A 13,394-nucleotide genomic window follows, 5' to 3' on the forward strand; every position below is an offset into this window, starting at 1 on the left:
GCAGCTAGGTGGTGCAGTGCATAGAGCACCGGCCCTGGATTCAGGAAGACCTATGTTCAAATCCAGCCTCAGACACAAAACACTTACTAGTTGTGTGACCCTGGGCAAGTCACTTAAACCCATTGCCTAGCCAAAAAAAAAAAAAGTGGAAATAGTGTTTACAAATGGGAAGGCACATATGTGGCCAAAGTAACTTACACTTCTAGCATCGCAGTCCCCCATCCCCCTTATGGAAATCAAGCCCTTCCCTTCAGAGTGTGTTGTGTCTGTTTGAGAAGTCATTCTTCTAAGCCTCACAATCAGAGAGTAGAGTAAATGGCTCATGATTGGCTATTATCACCACCTCCAGCTTCAGGTTCAGATGCCTTCCTGATCCTATAGTACCAATACACTCTTTTAGAAAGAGGTATACTACGCAACCTAGGATTAACAGAAATCTCAGCTCTGGGGCCTGCCATGTTCCAAAAAGTATCTCAGCTCCAGGTGTCAGAATTTCAACTCCTCCCACCAATTTGTGACTCCACATTCAGATTTTATCCATTGTTTGCTACCATGTGTCTCTACTATAAAACTTCATGATTGAGGGGAGGAGGAGAGGTATATGGCGGGAAATATCCTGTATTGTTACATGCTCCCATTTTCCCAAAAACACAAAGGAAAAAGGTAAAGTGAACACTTACCTTCTGATTCCTGTTTTTAAAATGCCACTAGGGACCAAAGAAGTGGCTGATCCTTTAGACAACCAATCACTAGCAGTTTTCTGTGTCCCATAAGTTGCCTTTATCCAGTGATTAGAATGATAAAATTCCACAAGACTGATGGAGTAAATTTTTTATACTTTGCTCTCAGATTGTATAGGTAGCTCCTTTAAATTCTATTGCTGAGACATTTAATAAAATTCCTAAATGCCTATTTTGCATGCAGACAGCAAAAAAGACTCAAAAGTGTAGGACAACTGTTTATGTTTTTTTCTAATACCAACACATCATAATGCAAGACACACATAAACAAATTCAAAACAATTTTTAATGCTTAAAAAGCCCATTATTCTGCCAAAGAAAGTAAAGACTCTTTATAAGACTACTGAATTGGCATTTCTTTTTGATCTTGGACCTTCATATTATGAAAAAGATTAAGGAAATTATTAGAGTATTTAATGTAATTCCCAGTCAGGGAATGTATATAGCTATAGGATTGTGATGCTATTGGTGGGTCTTCTCTGAGAAGCATGATGTTAAGGAAACCCTCTTCCACTGGATAGCCAACAAGAAAACAAATATAACTTTAATATCTTTAATCTTAGAGAACATGAAACATTTAATTTAGGCCCAGAATCAATAAAGCATTATATAATACAAAACTATCTTTTAATAAGTGCCAAAATACATTTGGCATACGAAAAAATAACCACGTGTATGCCTACCATGAAATACATTGATGTACACTCTGCCCTAAGATAGGTAATTAATTCAGCTTCCTAAATTGTTACCAGCCAATTAAAGGTTTAGGCCTGCAGAAGATTTGGGATATTTACTTTTAAAGTCTTAAAAGATCTATAGTTTTGTCTGAAGCCAACCAATCTTCTTCTGGGTAGCTCTTTCCCCTCATACTTACCAGAAAAAAAAAAAAAAAGAAAAAAAAAGGAGATCAACATAGTGGTGAGAAGGCTGGGAGACTACTGTGTTAAGCTAGAGCTCTAACCTAGGCTCTAGGTATAGGAGAGGGTCTTGATCGGTGGCAGCTGTTGGGCTGATGTATAGCAAATGACTTGTTGCTGCAATGGATCATCAGAGCCCCATTGTGCTGGTGACATGCTGCTGTAATACATCATCAGAGCAGTGCCCAGCAGGATCAGGAGTACTGGAAACTAACCAATGTAATAAATTTTTATTATAGCCAAATATGAGAACTGTAATTTTATTTTTCTTCTAAATTAAAAGTTGGGAATTTTGGCAGTATATCACTTCTTGAAAGACTGCTCTGTCCCACCTTGCCTAGTCCTCAGTCACTTAGTATTATATTAAACTATTTGAGTAAACTATCATTAAGCATAAGGATAGAGACTGAATCTATGATTTCATTGATATAAGGAACTCCCAAATGAAGAAACTCCCTCTGTCAATGCAGATTTGTACCTTCTCATCAGCTAGAGTCTTAGAAAGCTGTCTAGGGCACTGAGAAAATTAGAGTCATGCAAAGTCTGCACCAAGCATATGTCAGAGTCAATCAGAGCCTGAACCTGTCTTCTTGTCTCTGAGACCAGCTTCCTCCAAAGCTGTCTCTTATTCTGAACTAATATTATTGATTCTAAATGAAGATGATCATACAAACCAATTTTTTTTCCCAAGAACAATTTTGGTTGTTGACTGAGTGGGCAAATATCCTGGAAAAGTCCTAGGCAGAATCTGTTGTGGGGCCAAGATGCATGTACCTGTAGATAAACTGTGAATTTCTGTGCCTTGCTTTGTAAATAAACATAAACTAAGTTGATGAGGATGCTTTGTGGATAACCAAGAGGAGTGCACTGTGCTTGGCAGTTTGTCTGTGGTTTGGAGCCTAAGAATTGTAACTCTGGCAATAAACTCTAGTCATTTCTAGCAATTTTTTCCTGTGTGTCCATGATTGCCCTTGTGTGTGGGGGGGTGGGGGGTGTGTGTGTGGGTGTATGTGGGTGTGTGTATGTGTTTTGGGATGAGACACAGGAAGGAGAGAAATGCACAGGAGGTTAAAGAGACCCCTTGTCCAGGAATCCTGTTATTCTTTCCTCTCCCCTGTCACTATAGTCTCCTAATTCAGTTTGTGGTCTATGCACCACAAGAATAAGGGAGCTAACTCCTCTCATCTTTTGTTAACTAACTGTAATTTGTTTGACTCTGGCTCTATTCTCTTAGGGCTAGGTCTGATTCATTTTATTCTTTGCAGAATTTTCTAGTGTCTTGAATAGTTTGTATAGATTTCTTCCCCCCCCCACTATCAGCATCAAATCCAAAGGGCTGCATTCTCTTCCACCCCCTACTTCTGTCCTTCCCCCTTCCCTACCACCTCTTCATTTAGAGGGGCCCAGTGATTGCTACCTAGGTTCTATTTAACTACCTAATACTAAATTTATTTTTTCAAAAGTATGCTTTGATCAAAAATACAAGAAAAAGCATTTATATAATTCTCCCAATACCCTGGGTACATAATCCCCTCACCACACACACTACCTTTATTTCTGAGAAGGGGAATAGAGGGGTTTAGGCTCACAATTCAGCTCAGTTCCTACATAGCATTAGTTTTACCAAGTTTTAGTACAAAGCCCAGCTGGTCTTGTGTCCCCAGACCCTCACATCTTAGATCCTCCCTGCTAGACTGGATGAAACATCTGGCATATATTCCTGTACTCCTGGAAAGATATGACTCGCAGTCCTGAACCAGATTAAAGACTCTAATTCCTGTGCCTAGAATGGAAAATGAAGAAGGAAAGGGCTAAAACCCCACAACCATTTTTCAAGGCTGCATGACCTAAACAGGGAAAGGAAAGGAGATTAAGTATGGGGAAGATCAGATGGTGTGAATAAAGGAATCATTCACCCTCAACATAGTGTTCATTTAAAAGTATCAACAGTCCATGTATGCTCCAGTCCTCTCATATCCTGGAAGCAGGTGTCTTAGCATCCTCCACACGGGTGATGCCATCTTAGATGATCTAGGTAAACTCCAAACCTTCATTACATAATCATCAATTAATTCAACTGGACCCTCATAGTTAAAGAACAGTCTTATAGGTGTTATTTTCTGTGCTATGTTTGTTATTCCTGGTGCTACACTGGCTTATTTTCTTATCATCACACTTTGATTAGGACACCCACTCTGAACTACAATGATGTGGCATCACCCAACACAAACACTAGATGATTGAGATCTGGAACTCAGAACTTCTGACAGGAGAGAAAAAGCGAAGGATTTTTGCCTTCTGTCTTCTTCTACATTTTCTCTTTAATCTTTTTTATTTTAATAATTCTTGGGAGGGTGTATTTTTTTTTACTTTTCCCCCACTTACTACTGCCTATGCCAGAAGGATTATTCAGTAAAAGTCCTGAAAATAGTTAAATGGTGGAAGATATTTAGGACTTTGCCACCATGGTGGTGTTATGTGATAGGATTAGGATTCTCCTGTTTTCTTTAATGGAGATTAATTTTTCCTAAAAGGTAACAAAACTTTCCCTGGGACTTGATTGGCTCCTGCCTTCCTGGATGTAGTTTTCTGGTCACCTGAGCCCATAAAAAATCCAATCCAAATAGAATAGAGGCTTCTCTGACTTCATAACTTTCTGAAGAGCATGAGTCATCATATCCTGTACTATTGACCAGATGGCTTTCCATATGGAGATGAGGGCTAAAGGAAATGTAACCTGAGAAATTAAGTGCCACCCTCTCCTTGTTGAATATCTTTGCTATGTTAAGGCAAAATAAATCTTTTGTTAAGGGTTCATGACTTTTGAATGCCTCATTTTGTCCTAACGTTGAACCCCTAAGAGTCCTTATGTGTTTTTATCTCTCTGTGACTTTTGAAGCTATTAATTTGCCCCTCTCCTTCCTCTTCCTTTGGCTTCTGTGACTCTGCTTTCTTGTTTTGCACCCACCTGTCTATTTTTCCTCAGTTTCCTTTCGTGGTTTGTCACACATCTCCTACTCAATAAAGACCGATGTCCCCCAAGACTTTGTCCTGGGCCTTTTCTGCTCTATTATTCTTCTATTGTTATCATTAGCACCCACAGATTTAAATAAAGTCCTTCTATAACTAACACCAAAATCTATATGTTCAACCTGATTTTCTTGCCTGATTATTAGTACCATATCACCAATTACCTGCTAGACATCTCTAATTAGAACAATTCCAATTCAGCATGTCCAAAAGTGTACTCATCTCCTCCCCACTATTAGCACCACCAAACAACCCTGTCAGTCCTCCATATTTTCCCGTTTTTGTTGAAGACTTTGCCAGGCTTCCAGGAAACTAGACCTTTGAATCAATCAATCAATAAGCATTTATTAAACACTTACTGCTTGTCAGACACTGTGCTAAGTAAAGGCAATAAACAATGCCAAAAGTGAAATAGTCTTTGATATTGAGTATCTTAGAGTCTCTTAACAATGTGTGAGGTCAGGGAGTGGGATCCTAGCCCTATCCAAGGACAGGTCACTCTTTCTTATATGACTCCTAGAGTAGTCCTGTATATCCTGTCATACAAATAACAAAGGGACACAAGGAAATGCATAGGACAGGCTCAAATATGGATGTTTGTGAGTAAGAAGATTAGATTAGTCAGAAACATTGTACTCAGCTTGGGCCAGATTAGATTAATCAGATATGTCATATGCAGCTTGGGCCAAGGGGCAGCGTGATGGTAAAGATGGCTAGCTACACACATACACACACACACACACACACACACACACATACATACACACACATGTCATTTTTCTCTACTTGTCCCTTACAATTTTCATTTCTCTTGAGTTGAAGGATGGGAATTACACTGTAGAAATCACTGCCACCAGCCTCTGTGTTTGTGCTGCTGCTGTAAGTGTGTGTATGTATATATGCATGGGTGGTGGGGAAGAGGGTATAGATTGTGGATGTATAGGGTAGGGCAGCAGGATAGGAGTGGTGGGAGGCAGAGAAGAGAGTCTTACCACCTCCCTCCTTTCTTCTTGTCCTGTCCTGAGAGATTCTCAATTCTAAAGCAATAAAGGAAAAACCACCCCCAGTAGTCCTGATCTCGCATTAGCTTACACTATTTCCATGCTAGGAAGAAATAAGGCTGTCGTGGTCCATTTTGACTTAGCCCCTTCCCTTTCAAGGTGACCAGCCCAAGCCTTAATGGAAAGGCTATTACACACATATAAATATACTCAAAATATGTACATGTACACATATAATTATATACATTGAAAAAACAAAAGCACATATATTATACACAAAAAATCAGTATCTTTTTATGTGTTGTTTTCTTCCATTAGGATATAACCTCCTGGAGCATAAAAACTATCTTTCTTTTTGCTTGTATTTGCTGTTCCAGGGCTTAACACAGTACCAGGCACATAGCAAGCATTTTAATGCTTTACTTATCTATGTAACTATATATTTATATATATGTATGTATGTATGTATGTATGTATGTATGCATGCATGTATCTATCTATCTATCTACCTAACTCAGATAAAATAAACATATCAAGATGAGAAAGTAAAATCTTCCTTGGTAGAGTAGCTTGCTAATTTCCCCATCTTCCAGAGTGAGTGGTTTTAAATTTTCATTATTTTTTTCCATTTATTTCATCTATTTACTGTCAATCCTAACTCCAACTTAACTCCATTTTCTAATTAGAGACCTAGAGACGTCAAGAATATTACTACAAATCACAAAATAAAGCTATGGTACATATAGTTTGAGACAGAAGCTTGGGTATTAAATGCCAATTTTATTTAATATATATAGAGAGAGATAATGTATGTATATATATATGTATAGGTATATAATTAGCTTCTTCGAACAGCTTACATGGAGAAGGCACTTTTCTTTAGAAGAAACTAAATAAGAATAAAAGAGATTCTGAGAGAAAGAGGGCAGTGTAAAAAGAGAGGAATAAAACAAGCAAAGAAATATATGCTGAATATATCATTCCAGATGTCCTCTGGCTGATATGAAAAACCTGAATATCCCCATATAGTTGTCTGGAAAATAGCCAGGACCATGGTGTGATTCTAAGGAAGTACCTATGTGGTCTCATGAAGAGTTCCTTCAGAGGATGTCGGAAACTCAAGGGGAATGTGCCAGGGATTTCTTAGACATATATTTGTAGAGCAGCATTTACTTTGGAAATACTACTACAAGTCTAACTAAGATGGCTGAAGGTAGCCTTTCCTATTTTCCATTGACTATTAGCTAACTATTAGTTGAAATTAATTATGAAAATATTAATGAGCTGTGTAAAAAAAAAAAAAGCAGAAATACCTTGGCATTTGTATTTTTCTTTCCTAATCATAGGACTACAAGCTCACTAGACAAACATTGTTTTCTCTCCTGTGACAAGATTCAATGTGTTTTAATTCTATTATTCCTCTAAATATGTTCTTTCTTTTTTCAAATATTACCTTCCCCCTCCAAAAACAAGCTCCTTGTGTTCACAGATCAGTAAGAGGAATTAACATAAGATGAACTATATCTGTACTACACATTATGAGTTAAGTTTTATCCTCCAAATGTTTTTGATCATATATTACTGTCAGTAAAAAATATTTTGAGAATGAACCCCAATATGTGTATTTAATTTTTTCTAAAGTAGACATGTACTATTGTATTAATATTATGCATGTTATAAAATAGTAAAAAACAAACAAATAAGAAATTAAAACAGGATGAGATAAAGATAAAATAATATTTGATTAGTCAATAGGAAATCACTGGAGTTAATTGTACAGGGGAGCAACGTAGTCAGACCTGCACTTCAGGGAAAAAAAAATCACTTTTGCTGTTGTGTGTAGGATAAATTGGAGAAGGAAGCAATTCAAGGCATGGATATCTATTAGGACACTGATTTACATAAAGATAGTGAGTAACAGCTAGAGTATGGGTTTTATGAGTTGAGTGAGGGGTACAGATACAAGAGACAAACTAGAAAATGACAAGACTGGGCATGATTAGGTCTTTTGGGTAAGGAAAAGTGAGGATTTGAAGATGACACTGAGGTTGCAAATGTGTGTTACAGAAAATGGGGGCCTCAAAAGTAATAGGGAAGTTTGGAGAGGGGTGGATTTGGGGGAAATGTAATGTAGAGGTTTGAAATGAAGATTGTGCCTCATTAATGTCTTTGCTCAGTCTTTGCAAATCACTGTCTCACCTCAAATGAGAAGGGCTTGAAACAGAGCTCTTATTCATCAGTCATTGATTAGAGCATAGAAAACCACTAACACACTCTCCAGGAGTCATAACCAGAGGCGATCTGAAGAGCAGGAGCTGGGTTTATGGAGGAATTTTCCCAATCTCCCACTCTAGTTATGTGGGTATGTAAGTAATGGTTTGATTATAACTTCCCTTAGCAGTTGATATGCTCAAATTGGTAGTTTTCATAGGAGAGGGAAGGGATAGACTAGAATATGGGAACGTTGGAATACATGGGTTGATTCGTCTGTGTTTGAAACAAAGCCCAAGATTGGCTATCATAGTCCATCTTCTATCCTCTGATTAGGTGATGAGATACCTTTTATGGTAATTCTGTGTAATTCTAAGCCCTCTCAGTATAATGCTTTGGACCCTATGTATGAGAACTTTCCCAAAGTCAAATGCATAATAAATAACAGAGTAAATGACATAGTAACAGAGGAAATAATATAGTAAATAACAGTGCTTGAACAGTTTTTCTGAATGTATAAGTGGTACTTTCCATTATAAAATGCTACTGTTCTAATAGCTACTGTTCAGGGATAGATAAATACAGACAGACAGACAGAAGTAGAAGACAAATAAATAGACAGACAGACAGATAGATGAATAGATATAGATAGATAAAACACTATGTTCTACTAAAACAGATAAAAAGAAATAAAAGGAGCCCCTGTCCTTAAGGAGTTTATATTCTAATAAAGGATGACAATACATAAAGGGGTTCTGGAAAGGTAGGGAAAGAGATTAACTAATCATGGTATTGGCAAGGAGATTTCAGAAAGGAATAAGGGACTAGAGACCTTGTTCCTGGCAAGAAAAAGCTAAAGGTTCCACTGGAGGAGATGAGTTGAAGATGAGGGAGTTCAAGTTTCTTATGGTGTTGATCGTCAGATAGTGGGGCCATAGTGAGGAGACTGCATGGAGTGGCAGTGGTTTAGGTCTGATTCCCTCATATCTATGGGATTGAACCATAGTTGGGGAAGGTGTAGTGGACTGTATCTGTCAGAAGGACCTACCATGTTTACACTTTGAAGTGTGCAACAAATCAGAACAAAGAAATGATATAATCATGCCTATACTTTATTACTATAGAAATCTCTCAAAGCAAAACACACCTCATGTAATGAGATGACATTTGTAAAGCATTTCTAACATTAAGACACTATATAAATGCTAGCTACCATTATTGTTATTATCATCATCACTTCATCTTAGAATCACACTATAAGTCTCAAATCTGTCCCAGTGCAAAGAGTAATAGATTCGGGATCCGAGTTCAAATTGCAACTTCGCTTATAGTTTGATCCTCAGCATTTTGAATCTAAGCTGTCTGTGCCAGAGATGTGTCTTAGGGAAAAAAAATCAATCAAACAAACAAACAAACAAAATCTCTCTATTTCTAGTACAATATTCTCTGCCCAGGAGGAGGTGTTTAATAAAGTCTTTGTTAAATGAAGTCACATCCTCTCTAAGATGAGGTTTCTCAATCTGGAAAATGAAATGGATGGATTACATGATCTCTAAGAAGTCTTTTGCTAAAATTCTAAATCCTCTTGTCTGATAGTCCGAAAGACGACAGACATTAAAGAACTTAATGGAAACAGTATCTCACTTCAAAGTACCACAGTGCCCCCTAACATACTTACAGGATACTTCACAAAGACCCTCACAAAAAACAAACAAACAAACAAACAAATAAATAAATAAATAAATAAAGTTATTTGGCTTAGAATGGGATCAGTAGAATATCTGCTTATTCTCTGAGCCAATTTGGCCTTGTACAAATAACTAGAATTATGACTATGCAAAGTAGAGAGTGTGATGAATACTCATGTACTGAGCTTTTCCCAGGTGAAGAGGAAAGAGACTCTTCTCTCTAATATTAAGATACATTGTATAGAGACTTCCAGGCAAGATGGCAACATGAAAGTTCCTAGCTAAGCCAAAATTCAGGGATTAACACCCTAGCAAATATTTTAGAAATCCCCAGATGAAGCAGTAATCGATAAAATCAAACAAAACAACAAAATTTGCAGCTGACTATATATGTGGCTGAAACTGGTGAACTAAGGTTGACAATGAGGTCATAAGCCCGTATGACTGAAAAGATGGTCCTAGTCTTGAAAATGATAGGAAACTTAGAGAAGAAGATGTGGGGAAGAAAAATGATGAGTTCTCTTTCGGACATGTTAAATTTGAAATGCCCATTCAAATCAAGATGTCCAAAGGAGAAATGGTGATGCTGGGTTGGAGATTAGGAGAATAATAAAGACAAGGAAAAGAAATTGATAGAATAAGTAGACATAAAAAGGAAACAAAATGATTAAATTCTCAGGTAATGTGATGGTTTATTTAATGAATCACAAAGATTTAGCTAAAATTGATATAATTAACAGTTCAGTAAAGTAGCAATATATATGTATGTATGTATGTGTGTATATATATATATATATAATACACACACACACACACACAATTGTTAGTTTTCTTGTATATTACCAACAACCTAGCAGGGATGAAAAGAAAAAACAATAATTATATTCAAAATAACTGCAGACTGCATAAAATGCCTTGGAGACCACTTGCCAAGGCATACAATAATTATGTGAATACAAATACAAAACACTCACTAAAATGATGAAAAATTTAAATATCTGAGAGAGACTAATTGCTTGTGTTTGGGTTGCACAAATATGACAAAGTGGCAATATCACCAAAGTTAATTTACAAATTTAATGTTATACAATCAAATTACCAAAGAGTTATTTTTTTTGGAAATAGGCAAAATTATAACAAAATTCATCTGGAAGAACAAAATGAAATAATGAAATAAAGTAAGAATGAAGGGGACCTTAGATTTTTAATTATAATACAGATCTGTAATCATCAAAACTGCTCTTTACTGGTTAAAAACGCAGATTGATCAATGGAATATATCAGGAAAACACAACCCAGCAGCAACTGAACACAGCAACGTAGTATTCCAGCACTCCCTTGATTCCACACAAAACGTTCTGAAAGCTTGGAAATAGTTTCCCAGAGATTAGATTTAGACCAATATTTTATCATATTCTTCAATTAGCTCCTAATAATATATGACCTAACAACATGATCCCATAAAATAAACAAATTAAAAGACTCATCAAAGAGATATCTTTCACAACTGCATATAAGGATTATGCTTACTGAAACAAAGGAGTGGAATGATTGCAAAAAGAAAATAAAATGGGTAGTTTTGATTGCCTAAAATTGAAATTTTTGCATAAATAAATCAATTCAGTTAAAATTAAAATTAAAAAGGAAACACTTTATGGTAAAAAGGAAGAAAGAAAAAACAAAAGAAGGAAAGGAAACAAATTGTGGTAAAAATTATCTGATAAAGTCTAATATCCAAGATATACAATTTTTACTAATATATAAGAATAAGAGCCATTCCCCCTGTAGTTAATTGGTGAAAAATTATGAGTAAGCTCCTTTCAGAAGAAATACAGGTTTTCCATAATATGAAAATGCTGTAAATTATTAACTATAAGCTAAATGAAAATTTAAAAATCCCTGAGGTTCTAGGACAAATACTTTAAATTCACCAAGATTATATAAAAGGAAAATGGAATGATCAAAAATTCACTAAAATTTGAATACATGCTTTAAAAAAAATAAAAAATACCACTACTAAGCATTAATTCCAAAGAGGCCAAAGTAAGAAAAAAAATCATATATAGAAATATTTATAGCAACACTTTTTGTTGTAGCAAAGAACTGGCAACCAAATGAGTGTCAATAAATTGGAGGACAGCTAAGCAAGCTTTGGCATATAAATGCAATGCAAGATTATTACACTGCAAGAAATTATGAAAGTGCCAAACTCAGAGAGATATGGGAAGACTTATATGAAGAATGAAGTAAGCAGAATGAGTATAACAATTTGTAGAATGACCATAATATAATGGAAAATAACTTTGAAAGACTTAAGGAATCTACTGATAAATGCAATGAACAATCACAACTTAAGTAGACCTTTAAAAAAAAGTCTTCCCTTTAATGAGAAAATATTAATGCCTCACTTCTTGGTTGTTTTGAGGAACAATCCTATATTTTTCTTTTTTTGGTGGGTAGTGAGGGGTGGGGAGAAACATATATGTATATATACATATATTGCATACATACATACGTATATGTATATACAGTAGAAAAGTAGAAAGAGTCAGGACAATAGTCTTCACTAGACTTCTCAAGAGGTCCACGACACAAAGAAAGATTAAGAACTTCTGTCATAAAGAAACATTGAGTTAGCACGTTAGTATCTAAGTAGCTCTGTTATCTATTCTCTCATTTCTGTGACTACATCATGGAGTTAGAAGGAGAACTAAACCTTCTATTCTTTTTTCAATTATTTCTCAATATCACATGACACCATCATAGAAACGGACCATTAACTAGGGCACAGAGAAATTGTTAATAAATGTAAAAAAAAAGCAGAAATAAGACATCCTTTATAGTCTATAGTGCAATAAAAATACTAATAAATACAGGGAGCACAAGCAAAAGATTCATATCTAAATATAAATAATGGTATCCTGAATGAGTGGGTCAAAGAATAAATCACAGAAACAACCAACAATTTTGTGAAGAACAGTGATAATGTCAAGACAATATACTTTCTTTAATGGAGTTAATACTTAGAGAAGAAAATATATCACTCAGTAGATACATGAACAAAATAGATAAAGAAAGGGAAACTACATAAACAATTAGAAAATTAGAGAACTAACAAATAAACCCAAATTAGCACAAAGGATAAAATATTGAGTATCAGAAAACAAATAGTTAAATTGGAAACTAAGAAGACGGCAGAACTGATATATGAAAGTCTAATAACATTGATGAAATTTTAGCCACCCCAATTAAAAACAAAAAAGGAGGAAAATTAAACAAACATAATAAAAGTAAACAAGATAAAATCACAAGGGGAGAAATTATAGTAATTCTAGATAGTTACATTAACAAAATCGTTCAATGGTCATTTAAAAGAAATAATTATCTGCAACAATGTAAAATACTCAAATTATCAGAGCACTAAATACTGTCATTAAATGAAGATCCTATTAGGCTCTAAAACCTTTTATTGTTATTGTTGTTTTTCTTTCTTTATTTCTTTCTTTTTTCCGTGTAAATCCTAAACTTGAAATCAGGAAGAACGGGATTTTAGTTTTGCTTCTATAGTGATATGGAATGTGAGTTCCACATATAGAGAGGGACCCATGTGTGATGAGGATAACTGTCTTTGTGTATGGCTCAAAGGAAGGTAGACTTCACATCTCTACCTTCTTCTCCACCAACTCTTTTCCAAAGGAGATTTTCATTCCTGACAGTATGAGTAGCAGGAAGTTGGGGCTGAAGGCCACCACTCTGCTCTTCTTAGAGAGAGGTTAGAAGCATAGCTATCTACTCCCATAAATATTG

Source organism: Vombatus ursinus, unplaced genomic scaffold, assembly GCF_900497805.2.
Source record: "Vombatus ursinus unplaced genomic scaffold, bare-nosed wombat genome assembly UNPS02014801.1, whole genome shotgun sequence".
In the NCBI taxonomy this organism is placed as follows: Eukaryota; Metazoa; Chordata; class Mammalia; order Diprotodontia; family Vombatidae; genus Vombatus; species Vombatus ursinus.